Raw genomic sequence first — 20,569 nt, forward strand, 5'->3', positions numbered from 1 at the left:
GAAAGGTCCCAATTTTCATGGAAGGTTGCCCCTTTCTCCTTGAAAGTAAGTGTGAAGATGGGTTTAGATTTCGAAGTAAAATACATGACATAGATATCTGACTTGGTATTCCTCATGATAATTTCCTCTTATTATTGGTTCTCACCTGGGTGTTGTCATATACTGAATTATCATGAAATTGATTTCTCACTTACAAAATTAATTTGGGTGTATGAATTCTTGAATCTAAGGGTGTCAAAGGACCGGTTTTGGTCTGGACCCCACCCAATCCAAAATCAATTTAGATAGATTAGACGGACCAACAAGACACATTGGATTGGACCAATCTGACCCAAAATATTTATTAGATTGGATTGGACCAATTTAGTTCAAAATATTTATTAGATTGGATTGGACGTGGTCCATCCATAATAAATTTGTATTGGATTAAGCCAATACAAATTAAAAGACCGAATTTAGGTTGAAACCAATCTAAATTAAAACAAATCTGAACAGATTGGATGGTCAAAACATTGAATTGGACTGGTTGAAAATGGTCCAAAATATTCATTGGATTGGACCTGGTCCATTTGTAATGGATTCACATTGGACTGGATCGGATTCAACTTTTTATCCTGATTTCCACAACACTAAGGATCCATTTGGCTCGTAGAAAGAATTGCAATCAAAATCCTTCAAAATCAGAATCAGAATAGCCTATTCCCATAGTCTGTTTGGTTCAAACAGGAATTGGAATGGAAATTGGAATCAACAGGAATGAGATTTCATTCCCAAAGGAAGGGCAGAAAATGGCCATTCCTTCAAATGAAGGAATGCCATTCCAACATAAATGAGAATGAGATTTCAATTCTGCCCAATCAAACAGTTGAAATCAAAATAACCCATTCTGATTCCGACTCCAGACCAAACCAGCTGAAATCAAAAAGCATTCCAACAGTAAATGCTTTTCTAGGCATGTAGATATTTTATAGCTTAATTGGATAGATGGTGTAGTGCTTGTTTAGTCACTCTCTCTCACCTAACCAATGGAAATTGCTGGTGGTAACAGACGAAGATCAAGACGCGTAAAATTAATGGTGCTAATACGTCGAATAACCAGTTATAGAGGATACTAATAAGTTATTATTATTTTTATATTATTTTAGAAGGAAGCGTGAAGTGTGAACACAATTGATGAAATTAATTAATTAATGGGTTTATTTCCTCAAGTCTTGCGTAAACTTTGAGTCAAGGATGAGATTTACTCTGTGAAACAACGGTCTTTTCCCTCTGTTGGGCCATTAAAGTACAAAAGAAGTTCTTTTAGGCGATTGTTTTCAATTCGTGGGTCAAATTTTGCATTCATATTCAATTGTGTTTTGACACTGGGAGAAAGAGAGATGGAAGGAATCTGAGAGGGCCTTTAGACACTGGCATATTGATTGATGTAGAGTTGTGTTCATTGTTCAAAGTTCAAACAGCAGTTTTTCGGCTTTGATTCGTAAAAATGCTAGGTCTGGGCCCTCTTTTTCTTTTGGTTGAAAAGAAAGTGCTGGGTCTGGGCCTGGGCACTTCGTTTAAACGGAGTGGATCAGATTCGAATCAATGTATATTCTAATATGATCTGATATTGTTTATGTCGAATCTGATATCGATAAGTTGAATCTTCGGACATGATTCGATTCGATTTGTTTTCTTTAAAAATTAATAAATTATTAAAAGAAAAATAAAATATATTAATTTAAATAAAGTAAAACAAAAAATACAAACATTTTAAATTATTTTCATCATATATATACATGTTTTCTATAAAAAAATAAATAATATAATAAATTTATAAAAATATGGTAAAAAATATTTATAAATAAATAAATAACATATATATGTTATATATATTTATATTTATAAATATATAATATATATCGGATTAGATAAAAAATCTAAATCCGATCTAAAGATCCAAACATGAATGATCCTGACCAAATAGAATTAGATTGATCCAATCCATTTGCACCCCAGATTTACGGGGAATTGTTTTCCCACGATCGTGACAAATATGATCATTTCAGTTATTGGAATTTCATATCCGCTAACGTGGACTTAACAACTTTCATATTCTATATTCTCTACCCTTTTAGAGAATATATAATGGGAATTAATTTCTTTTCCACAGATGACAGAACTTCAAAAGCAAGCTGCCCATGATCTAGAAAGGAACTAATTTCCCAGGTTTCATACTTATTGCAAGATGTTATTCTACATTCTTAGTTTCTACATACATTATTTTATATATAATATTTGGGGTGGGGGAGATGAGTCCTCGTTCTGTGCACCGACGGGTGCATTGGATGAATGCACCTACCAATCACGTTCAGCCACATCCAACGAGCGCAGAATGTGTAACGGAACGTAGTTTGGCACTGAACATAGAAAGACAAAAATTTTTCATTTTCTCTTCCCCTCTTTATACTCATTTCAAACCCTAGCACCTCCAACAGTGAGAAGCTCATTGGCGCCTTCACTCTATACCGGTACCCCCGTGAATGGTGAAGCCCCCGGCGGTGAGAGACAAATCGTCTGACCTCTAGTCTGTACGTCTTCTTCCTCTCCCTCTTCTTTTTCTTCTTCTTACAAACCTTTTTTTTTTTTTTTTCTTCCTTTCTATTTTCAACAGGTGATAGGATTCACCTGAACGAATGATTAGATGAGGAAATATCTTTCCTTAGCATGTTAGTAAATAGTAATGGACACATTAATGGGAATGGAATGACTGTACTTGCTCTCACTATCAAGATTCCTAAACGGATGTATCCTTTGAGCCCAAATAAGAGTTTCAGAATTTTCTGCCTTCACCAATTAAATTAAACTTAAATATTTTGATGGATTAACCGATTAACTCAAAACAGCCCGATTGATGTTCATAAAGGCAGGGCTGTCAATTGGACTCGATTTGGTCCAATCCGATCCAGTCCAACATTGGTCCATTTACAAATGATCTGGACCAAATTTGGTCCAAACCCCATATAAACAGAATCCAATCCAGTCCATTCGAAATGCAAATGAACTGGATTGGACCCAATCTAGTCCAAACTAAATGAAACTTTAAAAATTACATGAAAGTTTAGAAAATATAAAAAAAAAAATTGCATAAGTATATTATTAAAAATTGCATAAATAAAGCCTACATTAAAACTGTATCAAGAATTATAGTTGTATATGTGAGTATATTATATAGTTATATCTAAGGTATTTTAAAACCTGACTGGATAGGGAATCGGCTGGTTCCAGTGCCGAACAGTCCGACCATTCGGACCAAATGGATCATCTGTTTTTACAAAAAAAAATAAAATAATTAAAAAGAGGCCAAAACTCATTACCCAAGTCAATGGTTCAACTTCCTAGGTTAGCAGTTCACTGACCAAATCAACGGTTTTTGGCCAAAAAGCGATTTTGGGGTGAAATAAAATCAATTAGATGACTGATTCTCGGTTTTTCTGGTTCAACCATCCAGTTCGGTTTTAAAAGCATTAATTATATCAAGAATCAAAGCTTGCATTCATTGATGCGAACCCAACCACAACAATTTCATATGGAAAATTGAGTTAAGTGGGTGACGTGGATTATGGATAAAAGGTTTATCCCTAGACTTCTAAGCAAAGTTTTTTAAATCAGATCTTACAAGGAACTGTTATGGGGATTGATTCTCGGGTCGAATGGTCCAATCATTTGGACTAAACGGCCCGTATATTTTGAAAAATATATATATAAAAATTAAAAAACCGGCAAAAAACCATTATTCGGGTCGACGATTCAACGGTTTGACTTCCCTGGTCAACAGTTTGCTAACTAAATCAATGGTTTTTGGCCAAAAAGCAGTTTGGGGGTGAAATGGAACTGATTAAGTGATCGATTCTCGGTTTTTCCAGTCTGACCATCTTGTTTGGTCCAATTTTGAAAATACTGATTATGGGTGAGTGGACCCAACTCAGATCGCATCTGAATGGTAAACAAGTTATTGTCCCAATATCCAATATATTTGTGCATCGGGGCTGATCATATACTGTCCAAATTTGGTAGGAAAAGAAATCCATATTATCATATCAAGTTCGGTTTCATTTCAAAATATGAACTTTGGTAAATGATCTAAATCCAAAATGAGTACAAGCAAGGTCGAATCTTGGACTGTATCATTCCGTTTAAGGGTGTCAATGGACCGGTTTTGGATTGAATCCCGTTCAGTCCAAAATCAATTTGAATGGATTAGACAGATCAATAAAACATATTAGATACCAATCTAGTCCAAAATATTTATTAGATTGGGTTGGACCTGGTCCATCCATAACAAATTTATATTGGATTGGGTTGGATTAAGTTAATATCTGGTCCATTGATATAAGATAAGAATATATGTCAATGGACCGGGTTTGAGTTGAAACTAATCTAGATCAAAATGAATTTGAATAAATTAGATGGTCCAAACATTGAATTGAACCGGTCCAAATTGGTCAAAAACATTCATTGCATTAGATTGGACCTGATCCATTTATAATGAACCCACATTGAACTGGATCAGATTGGACCAAATCCAGTCCAATTGACACCCCTAAATTTCTTTTTCATCACGTCGCCTTGAGAACCGAGAAGGGAAGAACACAAAGTCTGGAACATGCTTAATTCTTATTGCAGAAGTCTTTGTAAAATGTGCATGCTTAATTCTTACTGCAGAAGTCTTTGTAAAATGCACCTTCTTCAATACAGTACTGAAATTAGATTAAATGCAAAATGAGGAAATTAATGAATAATGATAGAATGGGGTGCAGACGGAAGATACCCAGAACACCAACACAATAGAAATGTATGTATGTGTATAACAGAATTCACAAGACAGACTTCAACCAAGCAGTATGGGAGTTAAACGAAATGCAAATAAGGCTTATAGACTGATTATGAATGCTGATATTGGGTAGGTACAACTGCTACAATTATCAAGAAATGATAGAATGAGGTAAGACTGAGGTGATTTGTATAGGAAATATTAAATGCTAATGTTGAATCAGTAATGAATGACAGTTTATCAAATAAAGTTAAATAGCTAATTTAGACAAAAGAGATTTTAACGATTCGGGTCTGATTCTGCTAATATGAAGGAAGGAACAAAACAGACATGTGTTTCTCAGATGTTTCAAAGGTAAACTAATTAGATCATTCTACTAGGCAAAATAGATCATGAAAAAAAAATCACAATAGACAGGGAATCTAGTACTTTCCTATTCAGATAACATTGGGTTTCTTCTCCTTTTGCAAATATGGTGATGATGGAACATACAATCGGCTGAAGCTTTCCTCTCCAAGATCAAATGGAGCGAACAGAGGTGTGTTTCGTCAGCCTATTTTTGCCGGATTTGCATCTATAATCTGATATGTGGAGCCAATGGTGGGCTGATTGCAGCCCTGTTGTGAAGCTGTTAATGGTGGTTGCTGTAGTTGCTTGCCTCAGTGAAGCAAAGAAAGAAAAAAAGGAGGATTGCTGCTGTAAGGGTGTTAATCCCTTGGTGCCGATTTGAAGTCGAAAGCGATGACGTTGTAATCTATTGAATGCCCCCGTATTGGAAACGTTCTCCCCTTTTTGTACTCTGTTTTTCCAGGGCTCATTTTTGGGGTTTTAGGAGGGTTGTCAAGAGCCATTGGGGAGAGAGAAGCCAGAAAGGAAAGGGGACAGATGAGAAAGATCTTGGGAGCAAGAAAGGAAAGCCAGGGGGAGAGTAAAAGAAGAAAGAAAAAAAAGGAAGATACAGTGATAGAAAGAGGGAGAATGAAAGGGAGGAAATGGGGAGAGGAGAGGAGGGAACGGAGAGGAGAAGGGGAAAGAAGAGGAAGCGGGGGAAAAAGGGAAAAAGAGAGGAGAAGAGAAAAGGAAAAAAAATAAAAAAAAGGGGGTTCGGTGCTTACAAGTACATATGGCGTCATCCCTCTGCAGACTGTCGGTTGGAAGTTTCAAACGAAAGGAATGATCCATCGGACTTTAGAATTAATCCAACTTCAGTCCATTTTATACATGGACGATTTTTGGTATGGACCGGTGCGAGTTCATACCGTCTTTAGAACTGTCCAATCCGTCGATACCACTTTCGATTTGGGCGGTGTCCAACCCGAAACTGGTCCATTGACACCCCTTCATAAAGGTTAGCGTTATTAGACAATTGAACATCTTGATTAACCTAGGTACCAAACACCCAGAGAATTGAAGTAGCTTTGTTTCCGAGCTCTTGTTAATTATTTGTAGCCATTTGAATGGTTTAGCTTTCGTTTGGAATCCAACCAAATATAATTTTGAGCATTTATTCAGATAGGCAATCTATGTTAAATGAAAAAAAATGAAACTCAGCATGTGGAAATCAACATCCGTTGTTCCTCAAGCTGATTCTGGGCTCATGAATATCTTTGCACCTACACCAATAGAGTCCCATCATCCAAGGGAACAATTCTTTTTTATTTTTTTTGTAAATATCAACCTTTTCAATAAAGATGACACAATGTATTTACAAGATTGCTTAGGGATGTCAAAACATAGATCCACCATATAATTACAACTTAGAAGCAAAAAAGACAAGTAAGCTTCTATCTGTTGAATGTCGGTTACAGAGGGGTGACTTCATGTTGTTAAACGTCGGTTACAATGGGGTTTCTCACTGGTTAGGGTAGCGCCGGTGTGAGCTGAGGTTTGGGTCACCTTCTCTCTGTTGAAAACAGAAAAAACCAGGAAGACTTTTGTAAGAAGAAGAAGAAGGAGAAGTTAGAGAACGTGTCGCCGGAATTCTCACAGCCGATGGATGATGGCCAGTGTGGTGTGCTTGCCAGTGTGTGGGGTAGGGGTTCAGTGGAGGAAAAAGGAGAAAATGGGAGGGTTCAAACTGACAGCAGTTTTAATAAGCTTTTTGTCGTTTTGTGTCTTGTTCAACCACACACTCCGGTTAGCGGTCAAAGGCCTATTAACGTTAGCCTATTTTCACCCAGGTCGTCACTCATTGGCGGGTTCATGCGTTTAGTGCACGCATGGTATGCATATTTGGGGGAGACACGTGCATCTTTGGTATATGGTCATAATTTCTAATTCCTGACTAGTACCTTGTATTTTGGGCCTAATTAAAGTCACTTTGATTCCTTAACTTTAAAATGCGATAATTTAGTACTTGAACAGACCCGTTAATGGACCCTGAACTTTAAGACTTATTGCAAGATATCAATCCAGTACCTACTATTAACGGACTGTTAGTTATATGCATCATGTAACATCATGTGCGACTTAAGACTTAAAAATGTCAAAATTACTCTTAAAAATAAAACATTGTTTACCATCTTCTTCCTAATAAAGAAGATTAAATAGAGCCTAAGCTCTCTAGTAAAACCATTCCTTCACTATTTGCTTATTTTGTAACCTGAACTTTTCTTTTGAAAAAGAGAAAACTTAGGGAAGAAAACAACCAATCTCATTTGTTTAACAGTAAGGGAAGGAGAGCCGATTGCACAACAAATCACTTCAAACTACATCACAAATTAGGTCATGTTGATTCTATTTCTATATTCTGTATATCTTTTTGCTCAACTCATGCCTTAACTCCCATGTGAATCTGGCTACAATATTCTAGCAGTATATTTTTATTATATTTAACAAAAAAACAAAGAATCAATGGAGGAGAACCTATCAGTCTCATATTATGGCGTTAAATCTGGCTCATAGTAGCTTCCAGGCTTAAAAGGACTAATGCCATTGAGATATTCTTATGGGTTTTCTATCCCATGTAGCACTTGTCCTCATTACCCAATTTTTGGCCCTGGGAACCAAGAGTACATTTTAGAACTAGTTTACACTAGCTTTCATCGAAAAAATTGGAAGGGCATAATCGCTCAAATTTCTCAGCAATGGCTGCAGAAAAAGGATTTGATTTTAGAGGGAAAAATTAAAGGGAGTTAACTTTTGGCAGTTGGTTTTGATTTGAGCGAACGATTGATAAATAAACTTAGATGACATCCGAAGGGCATTTGTGTTTTTTCAAATGCCACTTAACAGCTGATTAACAGTAGGTACTAAATTAGTACGTTTTGAAAATTTGGATATTAAATTGTGGTATTTTAAAGTTCAGAGACCAAAGTGGCAATAGGCCCAAAGTACAGGACATAATTGAGAAATTTGCCTTCCTAATAATGCATGATGAAAATCTTTAGGTGGACTTGTAACTAGCAAGTTTTCTTAGACTTTGAAACCTTTTAGATTGGAATTGCAGCACATTCAATCTAACTCACTTTTGCTACCATGTGGAAAACTCTTTTGGAACGAAATGAGGCATACATGAACAAAGAAAAAAGATAGGGAAATTCCCAATAAGTATCTTGTACTTTATGCTGTATTTGGTTGCAGTGCAAATTTATTTGCACTAATATAAATGCATGGGAGTGCAAATGAAAAAAATGTAAATTTTTCATTTAATTTTGTTTTGGGTTTTACTTTATTCTGCTTTACTCTTAATTTACTTCATTTGTACTGAAATCAAACAAAATAAACTAAAATTTGAAACAAAAATAGGTCAGAATTTACACTCAAATCATTTGCACTGCCATAATTTTGTAGTAGTACAAATTTATTTGCATTACAACCAAACACAGCCTTAGGTTTAATATCAGTTTAGTCCCCAAACTTTAAAATGTCATAATCCAGTAACTGACGTTAATTCATATCATTAGAATGCAAAAAGACATAATTAAAATGCAATGATGAAAATGACCCCCAATACAAACGCAACATTGAAATCAATGAATCACACACTAGAGTGTCGTATCGTACGAAGATATTCTCTTTTTATTTTAGAAGAAATCGACAACAAATACCATCTGCCGCTGGTACAACCCCGGAGCCACCGCCACTACCCAACTCTTCTCTGAACTTCTTGGTTGCCTTTTTCAGCTCAGAATAAGTAAATCTCCTAAATTGGCTAAACATCACACAGTATCCGTCCTCGGTTGACGACGTTGGTTCTTTGTCTCTCCTAAAAGACACCACCAACCAGAAGCAAAAAGGACTTTCATGGCGCCAATTGACAAAGCAAATTAATAGAGATAAGCCCATTTTGCCTTGCTTTTTGAATGAAAGATAGCAAAGGAACCCACGGAGATTTCAGGCTCTCCGGACCCACAAACTGGATATATAGGAGGGATCTGATGTTGGTGATACTCCTAATTTCTGGGCAGCTTCAAATACATGGTAGCCGGAAAGGCCGGAGAGGTGTATCCATTATAGAGTGCACTTTTCAAGAAGCAATATTGTTCTCCTGATAGCCTGTAAGTAAAGGTCACACAAGAGCACATTTGCATGCAGAGATTCCTGCAAGATTCTAAGGGTAAGAAGGTTTCAGTTTTAATATCAAACCCATAGAAATCTGTGTGGGGAGGCTCCACGAATTTCACCTCCCCAGGATGGTGGCAGGTCTGATTGAACTTCGGCTTGCAACCTTCGCTCCAGTCATTTGGGTTCGTCTTCTCGTAAGTCATAACTATTAGAAGTTGCTATACATTTTTAGAATACTTTACTCTAGAACTTCCTATTTATACTTGAGAAGCAAGTAAATTTGTGTAGTCAAAATTCCTTCGGTAAAAGAAGGATCTAGAGCATTAACCACAAATGTAAAGTCGGTTTACCTTGCAACTACCAACTCTAGCTACTATAAATACAGCCTCTTGTATTGCAAATGTGCATGAGAGAAACAAAAAATACAAAAGCTACTGAGCATTCTCTCTCCTACTTCTTATCATATACTCTACTCTTCTATACCATCAGTATACCAACAGTGGTATCAGAGCTTTGTTTGATCAACACTGGGTGTAATCCTTCCTACTCATTATGAATACCGATTCCAATCGCTCTTCTCTTTTTCTTCCAATTTTCCATGGAGAAAATTATGATTTTTGGTCCATCAAAATGATGACCTATTTTCGATCACAAAATCTATGAAAATTTGTTGAAGAAGGATTTAGTATTCCTAAAGACACTTCTACTCTCTCAGCAAATCAAAAGAAGGTCCAAGAAGAGAATCAACAAAAAGATTCTCAAGCGTTATTTTGCTTGCAGCAAGCAATGGCAGACGATATATTTCCTTGAATTATGGGCGCATCAACTGCAAAGGAAACATGTGACACATTGCAGGAGGAGTTCCAAGGAACTATCAAGGTACGCACTATTAAACTACAAAAACTTAGAAGAGATTTTGAAAATCTTAAGATGAAGAATAATGAGACCACAAAAGATTACTATTCTAGAATAAAAGAAATAGTAAATCAAATGAGAGCCTATGGGGAAATTATTTCTGACAATAAATAGTCGAAAAAATACTAATTTCTTGTACAGAAAAATATGATGCAATAATTTCCGTGATAGAAGAAACAAAGGATTTAGAAACTTTATCACCAACTGAATTAATGGGCTTTCTCGAAGCACATGAAAATAGGCGAGATAGGCAAAATGAAAATTCGACTGAAAATGCCTTTCAGTCTAAAATTAATTCATGGTCTCATAAATCAAAAGCTGATGGGAGAAAGTCACAAGGAAAACAAAAAGAAAATAATGACAAGTATCCTCCATGTGGTATTTGTAAAAGAAAAAACCAGTTGGAGAAAGATTGTTGGTTTAAAGGAAAACCCCAGTGCCAAAATTGTAAAAAGTTCAGGCACGTTGAAAAAACTTGTCGTTTGAAGAAATTCCATCAAGCTAACTTTTCAGAAGAGAAAAATGATGAGAATAATCTCTTCTACGTTTGCCAAGCTACATTAGAAGAAAAGAAAGATACTTGGTATCTAGACAGTGGGTGCAATAACCACATGACAAAAAATGAAAGCATTTTTTATAGTCTTGATAAAGTCAAGACAAAAGTCAAAATTGGTAATGGTGACTTCATGGAAGCAACGGGCAAAGGCACCATTGTCATTGACACCAGACAAGGCAAGAAATACATCAATGATGTACTCTTGGTCCCCAACATTGATCAAAACCTACTCAGTGTAGGTCAAATGATGGAGAAAGGATACTCTTTACATTTTGAGGGAGATTCTTGCACAATCTACGACAAGCAAGACAAATCCCTTGAAATTGCAAAAATAAAAATGAAAGAAAATAGATGTTTTCCCATACAATGGAGATATGCAAGCAATGTAGCAATGCAAGCGCAAGTGGACGAGTTGTGGCTATGGCATAGAAGGTTCAGACATTTCAATTTCCATGGATTAAAGCTCCTTCAATAGAAGAACATGATGCGAGACCTACCAGCAATCAAGAAGCTCAACAATGTCTGCGAAGGGTGTATGCTCGGGAAACAACATCGACAACCTTTCCCATCCGGAAAAGCTTGGAGAGCCAAAGAGCCACTAGAGTTAATCCATATAGATGTTTGCGGTCCAATGTGTACTCCATCAAATGATCAAAACGGGTACTTCATTCTCTTCATCAATGACTATACTAGAATGGCATGGGTTTACTTTTTTGTGAGATAAATCACAAGTCTTCGATATTTTTAAGAAATTCAAAGCCCATGTTGAGAAGCAAAGTGATCACAACATCAAGACGATAAGAAGTGACAGAGGCAAAGAATACACTTCTAATGAATTCAACAAGTTTTATGAAGATGAAGGCATGGAGCATCAACTCACAATCGGATACACACCAGAACAAAATGGAGTATTCGAAGGAAAAAATAGAACAATTATGGAGACAACAAGAGCCATGCTCATGGAGAAGGGTCTTCCAAAAACTTTTTGGGCAGAGGCAGTAAGCACTACAGTCTACTTGCTCAACAGATGTCCAACCAAAGTTGTGCAAGATAAGACACCGATCGAAGCTTGGAGTGGGCAAAAGCCATCAGCAAAGTATTTCAGAGTTTTTGGCTGCATATGCTACACTCACATTCCACAAGAGAAAAGAGGCAAGCTGGACGAGAAGACTGAGAAAGGAATGTTCTTAGGCTATAGCACTCAATCAAAAGACTATCGAGTCTATAGCTTAAGAACAAAGAAGCTCATAATCAGTCGAGACATAAGATTCGACAAAGATGCTGCATACAATTAGGAGACAAAAGAAGTTGAAAGAAAGAGTATCAACATGCCCCTATTACCAAGACAAGAAATTGAAGAAGGCTACGATCAAACTGGATCGCCAACTCAACCAACAACACAATTAGATCCAGTACAAGCCTCAGAATCTCCTCCAGACTCGCCACCAAGACGAGATATATCCTTAACAGAGATATACGAGACATGCAACTTGATGCTTATGGAGCCAGAAAGCTTTGAATAAGCTTTTAAGAAAGAAGTATGGAGAATAGCTATGGACGAAAAGATAAAGATGATCGAGAAAAACGAGACATTGGAACTTGTAGATCGTCCACAAAATAAAGACACTATAGGAGTTAAGTGGGTTTACAAGACAAAGCTTAACTCAGATGGCTCAACCCAGAAGCATAAAGCAAGGTTAGTTGGAAAAGGATACTCACAACAATATGGTGTCGACTACAATGAGGCATTTGCTCTAGTTGCACACCTTGACACAATCAGGGCATTGATTGCACTAGTTGCACAGAATAAATTTAAGATTTTCCAACTAGATGTGAAGTCAGCGTTCCTCAATGACTACCTTAAGGAAGAAATCTGTGGAGCAATCTCAAGGGTTCATGGTGCAAGGACAAGAAGATAAGGTTCTTAGATTAAAGAAGGCATTATATGGCCTAAAGCAAGCTCCGCGAGCCTGGTACAATAGAATCGACAACTACTTTTTTGAGCAAGGATTCATGAGTAAATTTAAGATTTTCCAACTAGATGTGAAGTCAGCGTTCCTCAATGGCTACCTTAAGGAAGAAATCTATGTGGAGCAATCTCAAGGGTTCGGGGTACAAGGACAAGAAGATAAAGTTCTCAAATTAAAGAAGGCATTATATGGCCTAAAGCAAGCTCCGCGAGCCTGGTACAATAGAATCGACAACTACTTTTTTGAGCAAGGATTCATGAGGAGCAAAAGTGAGCCAACACTCTACATCAAGACTCAAGGTACAAATGACACACTTATTGTCTCTTTATATGTCGATGATCTCATTTACACAAGAAATAATGAGAAGATGATCAAGAAATTTAAAGAAGACATGATGAAGACTTTCGAGATGACCGATTTGGGTTTAATGCACTATTTTTTTGGGATCGAAATAACTCAAGAAGAAGATGGGATCTTCATCTCACAAAAGAAGTATACAGAGACTTTCTTGAAGAAATTCAAAATGGAGGGCTGTAAGACAGTATCAACTCCATTAGACAACAATAAAGCATTCAAGAAAGAAGACGGCTCACCAAAAGCAGATGAATCACAATTTCGAAGTATAGTTGGAAACTTACTCTATTTAATAGCTACAAGACCAGACATCATGTATGCAGTTAGTCTGCTATCAAGATTCATGCAGAGTCCAAGTCAAGTTCACTATGGAGCAGCTAAGAGAGTACTTAGATACTTGCAAGGAATAAAAAACTACGGAATATGGTACGGAGTCACGCATGACTCAAAACTAATTGGCTACACAAATAGTGACTGGGCAGGATCAGTAGACGACATGAAAAGCACGTTAGGATATGCTTTCACAATTGGATCAGGGATATTTTCTTGGGCATCAAAGAAACAAGCAACAGTTGCGCAATTATCAGCTGAAGCAGAGTATATTGCAGCAACAATGACAACAAGCCAAGCTATATGGATAAAAAGAATACTTGAAGATATGGGAGAACCACAAGTGGAAGCTACAAAAATCTATTGCGATAGCAGATCAACTATAGCAATGGAAAAGAATCTCGTATTTCACAGCAGAACCAAATATATAGGCATCAAGTATCACTTCATTAGAGAAGCTGAAGCAAACAAAGAAATAGAACTCAAATACTGCAAGATTGAAGAACAATTAGTAGACATATTCACAAAGGCACTACCAAAAGGCAAGTTCAAACTATTACGAAACATGATTGGAGTTACTGAAATATGCACCAAGGAGGAGTATTAGAAGTTGCTACACATTTTTAGAATACTTTACTCTAGAACTTCCTAGTTATACTTGAGAAGCAAGTAAATTTGTGTGGTCAAAATTCCTTCATTAAAAGAAGAATCTAGAGCAAATAATATTAACCACAAATGTAAAGTCGGTTTACCTTGCAACCACCGACTCTAGCTACTATAAATACAACCTCTTGTATTGCAAATGTGCATGAGAGAAACAAAAAATACAAAAGCTACTGAGAATTCTCTCTCCTACTTCCTATCATATACTCTACTCTTCTATACCATCAGTATACCAATAGTAACCAGGTGGGCATGAGCACTTGGGCATTAGCGTGCAGACACAAATGCCATTTCTTCAACATAGCCTACTCACGTTGCACTATTGCTGCATGGCTTCCCATGATATTTTCCGGAACCCATTCGACTCAACCATTGCTGGAGAAGACAACCTCTTGTTGCCGATGCCAAAGGGGACAATCAAGGTATTTTTTTTTTGCTATTTTTGCTATTATTTTCTATGCTTTTTTACTGATATCATTATGATACATCAATTTCTGGTTGATTTTGATGCAAGATTTTTTAATGTTTTTTATTCCCTTATTTTAAGTAAACATGGTTTGATATGACGAAATGGATGAATGGCATATGTTTAACAATGGAGGCTTGCGGGTGTTGGGAATGAAGAAACCAGCCTTGCTCAATGGAGCCTTGTGGGTGTTTGGAATTAAGAAACCAGTCTTGCTCCTTCAACCCAAAACGAAGAGAAGGGGAAAATTTTCCTTTCTTTTTGGAAAAGGGTAAAACGGTCTGAATAATGTCATAGAGGATACTTTTGTCATGTTGAAAATATTCAAACTGCATATACAGCCATGTGATTCGTCTCATTTTAAAGTTCAGGACAAAATTGGCACTATGTTACGGTTCAGCACAGGCTTAGCCTTGCCTACGCTTGGCAGGCTTACGTTAGGGACATGCCCGTCATTTTCGCCTGTAAGATTTTTGGGAGAACTGATGTCATCTTCAGGCAGATCACCAAAAGCTTAACGTACTCTTTGAGGAGGGGTGGTCGACCTCCTTGGGTGCCTAACCTTGGCACTCCTAGACCTTCATCCCCTTGCGGGGCGGCCCTGGTTAACGGCTAGCATGGCTACCAGGGTTCCTCATGGGCACACACTTGCTCATGGGGACAATGTTGGACTGGCACTGCGCTACCGATACTCAAGGGAGGCTTGGCATGCGGGTCTGGCTCAAGCATGTCCCTTTACCTCGCCAGCCCCTTGCCCAAGCTGATTGAGCTATCCCGTTGCCCCTAGCGCACGGGTGTGCTCCGGCCCAAGCGGTTGCCTATCATCATGGCACACAGGTGCCTGTCATCATCGGCATACAGGAGACCCTTCACATCAATGCCAAGTCATCTCATCGGCGCATGGTCGCCTTCCATTATGGTTGTCCCCCTTTAGCACGTAAGCGGCGCCTCCCATGGACCGGTCTGAGCCAGGAGAGTGCCCCAGCCATTGGACTTGAGGTCATGATCCAGTGCTACTGACGTTGGTGGAGCCATCCCATCGGGCAACTCCTAGCCTCTAAGCGCATAAAGGCTTGTCCTGGCCTGCCTTGGCCAGGACGCCGCACGGGTTTCTTCCGCTGTAGAACTACCCCCGTGACAGTTGGTATCAGAGCAAGTTGGCTAATTGCAACAGCAGTTGGTTTTCAGCAGATTAGCCCAGAGCCAGTTGAAGCGGTCATTTCGACAAGTAGCATTTTGTGGGGTGCGGTCCCTAGTCACCTCCACCCAGGATCGAGCAGAATTCAGATCAGGCCTGGCAAGAGGCCATTTCATAGTTCGTGTCCCCATTCCAATGACATTAAAACAGCTTCCCTCGCGGTTGCAGACGCGATGGTCGTTGTCTTCATGCGGTGGCAGACGCATGAGCCTTGATAGGAATGTGGGTACACTGCCCGAGCAGATTGTTTATCAGGCCTATCAAGAGGCCATTCAATGTTCGCGTTCCCATTCCAATGACCCTAAAACAGCTTCCCTTGCGGGTGTAGACGCATCGGTTGTTGTCCTCATGCGGGGGCAGACGCGTGGGCCTTGTTAGGAATGCGGTTACGCTAGCCGTTGGAGCATGGCGGCCCTACACCGGAAAAGTTTCAGGTGGACATGCTCAGTTTTCAGGTTGAACACTTGCAACAGCAGAAGCTCATCACAAGGCGAGTGCATGTTCGGCAACTCATGGGTAAAAGTTGCCACACTCGCGTTTGAAGCGGTCAGATCTCCTTGAGGCAGCAGCGTGGGGCCCCCTCGGAGCGAACATGTAGCCCGAACCAGCGAGGTGAAGCGTAGTTTCGAGGGCCGTGAGAGCATAAGCCATGACTAGGTTTGAGTAACCCGCGCAGGGCGAGGTGAAGACCGCAGGCCAGCATGGTGAAAGGGTACACCCAGCATCCATCGCCAACAACAGGAGTAGACCTATCAACGTGTTCGGTAGCATCACTGAAAAGCTACCAAGAAGACGGTTGAGCCTTGAGGTAAGATGATACATGGGGCGGACCTCCGCGAAGCACCACACACATTTCTTCGAGGGCCCTTCTTTCACAGTTCAACGGCATAGCCATTGCGCGGTTTGAGTAACCTCGACACTGGGGGTGAAGTCCAGGCAGGCCGGCATGGTGAAATGGTTCCGTCCCCATAAATGGACACCAATATAGGCAAGACCCGGGCTAGCCAGACGAGCCCTGGAACTGGCAAGGAAGTGGATGGCGCGGGACACAGACGCCCATTCACGAGGAAGACCCATTGTCGAGGACGATAATGGATTGAGTGGGGGAGCCTGTTACGGTTCAGCACAGGCTTAGCCTTGCCTACGCTTGGCAGGCTTACGTTAGGGACATGCCCGTCATTTTTGCCTATAAGATTTTTGGGAGAACTGATGTCATCTTCAGGCAGACCACCAAAAGCTTAACGTACTCTTTGAGGAGGGGTGGTTGACCTCCTTGGGTGCCTAACCTTGGCACTCCTAGACCTTCATCCCCTTGCGGGGCGGCCCTGGTTAACGGCTAGCATGGCTACCAGGGTTCCTCATGAGCCCCTTGCCCAAGCTAATTGAGCTATCCCGTTGCCCCTAGCGCACGGGTGTGCTCCGGCCCAAGCAGTTGCCTATCATCATGGCACACAGGTGTCTGTCATCATCGGCATACAAGAGACCCTTCACATCGGTGCCAAGTCACCTCATCGGCGCATGGTCGCCTTCCATTATGGTTGTCCCCCTTTAGCACGTAAGCGGCGCCTCCCATGGACCGGTCTGAGCCAGGAGAGTGCCCCGGCCATTGGACTTGAGGTCATGATCCAGTGCTATTGACGTTGGTGGAGCCATCCCATCGGGCAACTCCTAGCCTCTAAGCGCATAAAGGCTTGTCCTGGCCTACCTTGGCCAGGACGCCGCACGGGTTTCTTCCGCTGTAGAACTACCCCCATGACAACTAGGCCTAAATACAAAGTACTGCCGATGTGTAAAATTTGACAGAAAATAAATGACAAATAGAAAGTTGAGGGTAATCTCTTAACAAACAATTTCCTCGAATGGCCGGACCACAATCCACCTTTTCCAAAGAAAAGGCCAAATAATACTAACGTCTTTGAAATGGCATTTAAACGTCTTTAGTACATGGTTTCTGAACAGAAAGCATGGTCTGTTCCAAACTTTCAATCCAATCAGATTATAGGCAATTTTTATTCATCTAGGCAGATTTAAAATTAGCTATTTGGGTAAATGAAGCAAATTAATTTAGTGTAATTTAACTTAATTGATTAAATATGGTAAATTAATTAATTATTAATTTAATTAATCTAATTAAATACTTAAATTACATTAATTATCAAATTAAAAAATCATTTTATAATTACAATTAATAACTTTAAAATAATTAATAAAATCTTAAAAAATACACTTAAGTAGAATTAAATAACTTAACATATGATATGCGTATACTATTGGAGGGGTTGGGGGGAGGGATGGGAGAGAGTGATTGAATTCTTGGAGGGAGAGAGTGACAAAAGAGAAAATGTTTTAAAACATTAGTTTGCTTTTGTTCCATGGAATTCGATTGAAATGTTAAAAAGATTTAGATGAAAAGGCCTGGTTTGGCCCAAAAATTCTAGGCTTGGTCCTAAGTTTTGTGTTTAGACTTACCCTACAAATTTTTAGTCCAAGTTTTGGCCCAATACTTTAGCCTAGCTTGATCTCACATTAGGCTCACAAATTCCCAAGTCAAACTTGGGCCCAACCAACCTAAACTCAAAATTCAAGGCTTGGGCCTAGGTTTTTTGTTCAAGCCTGGCCTTGGGCTTGAGAGTGTGCATTAGGCCCATAAGTTTCCAAATTGGGTTTGTTTCCAATACTTCAATCCCAGCTTGGGGCTTGCCTAGATTAAACAGAATTAGAAGACTTAATTAATTAATCAATTAATTGAAAAAATATATTAAACATCCATTATCTTGTAAAAGTTCATTGAGAGAGTGATTGAAGATAAATGAAAATTTGAAAATATAGATAAATGAAAAATTAAAAATAGTATTATAGTGGGAGTGGATAGAGAGATTGGGTTGTCAATGGGTCGAGTCCAAGTAGAACCAAAATCAACCCAACAAGAACTAGTAAAGACTTAAGAATTGAATCAAACTTAATAGGGTTTATAATTTTAGACTTAGAACCAAATTGATCAGTTCTCGAGTCAATTAGATCTAACCCGATAGACCCAATTATAATAAACCTATTGAAAATAGGTTTATTATATATATATATATATTATTAATTTATTAGGATAAATTATATATAGGTACCATATACTTTGTGGGAGTGACAAATAGGTACCTAAAACTTTTAATTACAACACTTGAGTGCCCTAAACTCTACACTTGGATCCATATGTTAGGATTCCGTCAGTTAAATATTACATAATATCAAAACTACCCTTCTCATTCTACTACCACTAACCCGGGATGAATTGTTCCGTCCCGTGTTGAGGAAGGAACACTTTGTAGACAGTCCACCACCTATCGTCACTTCTTCGATGAAACTACAGATTAAAGTCATCGACCCAACAAGGCTAACCACCATATTCAACCACTTTTATCCTCTCGGACCCATCTTGAGTCTTGAAAATATAGATACCTGTAATAAGCTCTTCAACCTCCCCGTCTCGTCCTTTCTTCGCAGACAAAGCCACAACCATCCAAACCCCAGAAGGAGAAATGGCAGGACCGTAGTCGAACACACCATAAGGCATCAACCGCCCAGTCTCCCACCCATCATCACTTCTTCGATGAAAATACAGAGTAAAGTCATCGGCACAACCAAAGTTAGATTCTTGGTTGTTTTATTTTTTGCTACTTCCGCTGCACTACTCTGTTCTCGAGGTTGCGCGTCAAAGAAATACCATCTCCTTTGATTCAGTTCTTTCACACTGGATTTTATCTGTTAGTTGGATAGGCTTCATCTGTTTTTTCCCTTTTGCATGCATATATAACACGAGTTGTATCCCCTATGAAATTACAACTATTTTCTTTATTCTACTGCAATCATCTCCTATATAGTTCCTAATTTTGCTTTGCTATATATGAAATGAAATGGGCAAGGCAGGCTTCCACCTGCCTCACCACCACCACCACCACCTCCTCCTCCTCCATCGCTTCCACCTGTAATCTCACTCAACTGCGCACCTACAAGGCCGCCACTTGTAACATCGGATGATTGTGACGCTGTAGGCTTGACCAGCACCAGTGACTCCTTGCGATTTATTACCCTTATCAGTGAAGTGCTTTTAATCAGTGCTGTTTTGGACATTTTATTTTAATAATTTAAAAATTATATGGGCATTTCAATAATTTTATCATACATAGAAACATGGAATAATGGACCCTAGTGTCTATTATTCAAGTGTTACAATTGAAAATTCAAGTACCAATCTGTCACTCAAAGTATAAGGTATCTGTAATTTACCCTAATAAGAATTGAGACAATATATTAAGAACCAAAACTAAATTCATCCAATCAGTTTGTGTCCATCAGGTCCGATCCAATCCTTTGACAACCCTAAAATGAGAGAGGTAATAAATGAAAAATGTGGCAATATTGCTTTCAATGACATTTTTGTAGATAACAAATGTAATTATATGATATGCACAATTAAAAAAGTCAATGATTGTTTTATGGTACTTAAAGGTTATAAATAATATCAATTTTATAATTAGTAGAAAATTTAAAAAGACAAATAATGACATTCTTGTAATTATAAAATGCTCATGAACATCACACCAACCATTTGTAACGAAATACTAAAATGTTTCATTAAAGCCCATATAACCTTCACGCTAGGATTCCATTTCAAACAAATTGGGCACTTCATCTGTACTCATTTTGCTTTTTATACTTTTTTTCTGCCTTGCAGCTCTAATGGGTTTGAAGAGGATAAAAGGGAATTCACAACTGTGCCCCACAGAATGCACCCCACAGAACAAAC

This window comes from Nelumbo nucifera, chromosome 1, assembly GCF_055504915.1.
Source record: "Nelumbo nucifera cultivar China Antique chromosome 1, China Antique-T2T, whole genome shotgun sequence".
NCBI lineage: Eukaryota > Viridiplantae > Streptophyta > Magnoliopsida > Proteales > Nelumbonaceae > Nelumbo > Nelumbo nucifera.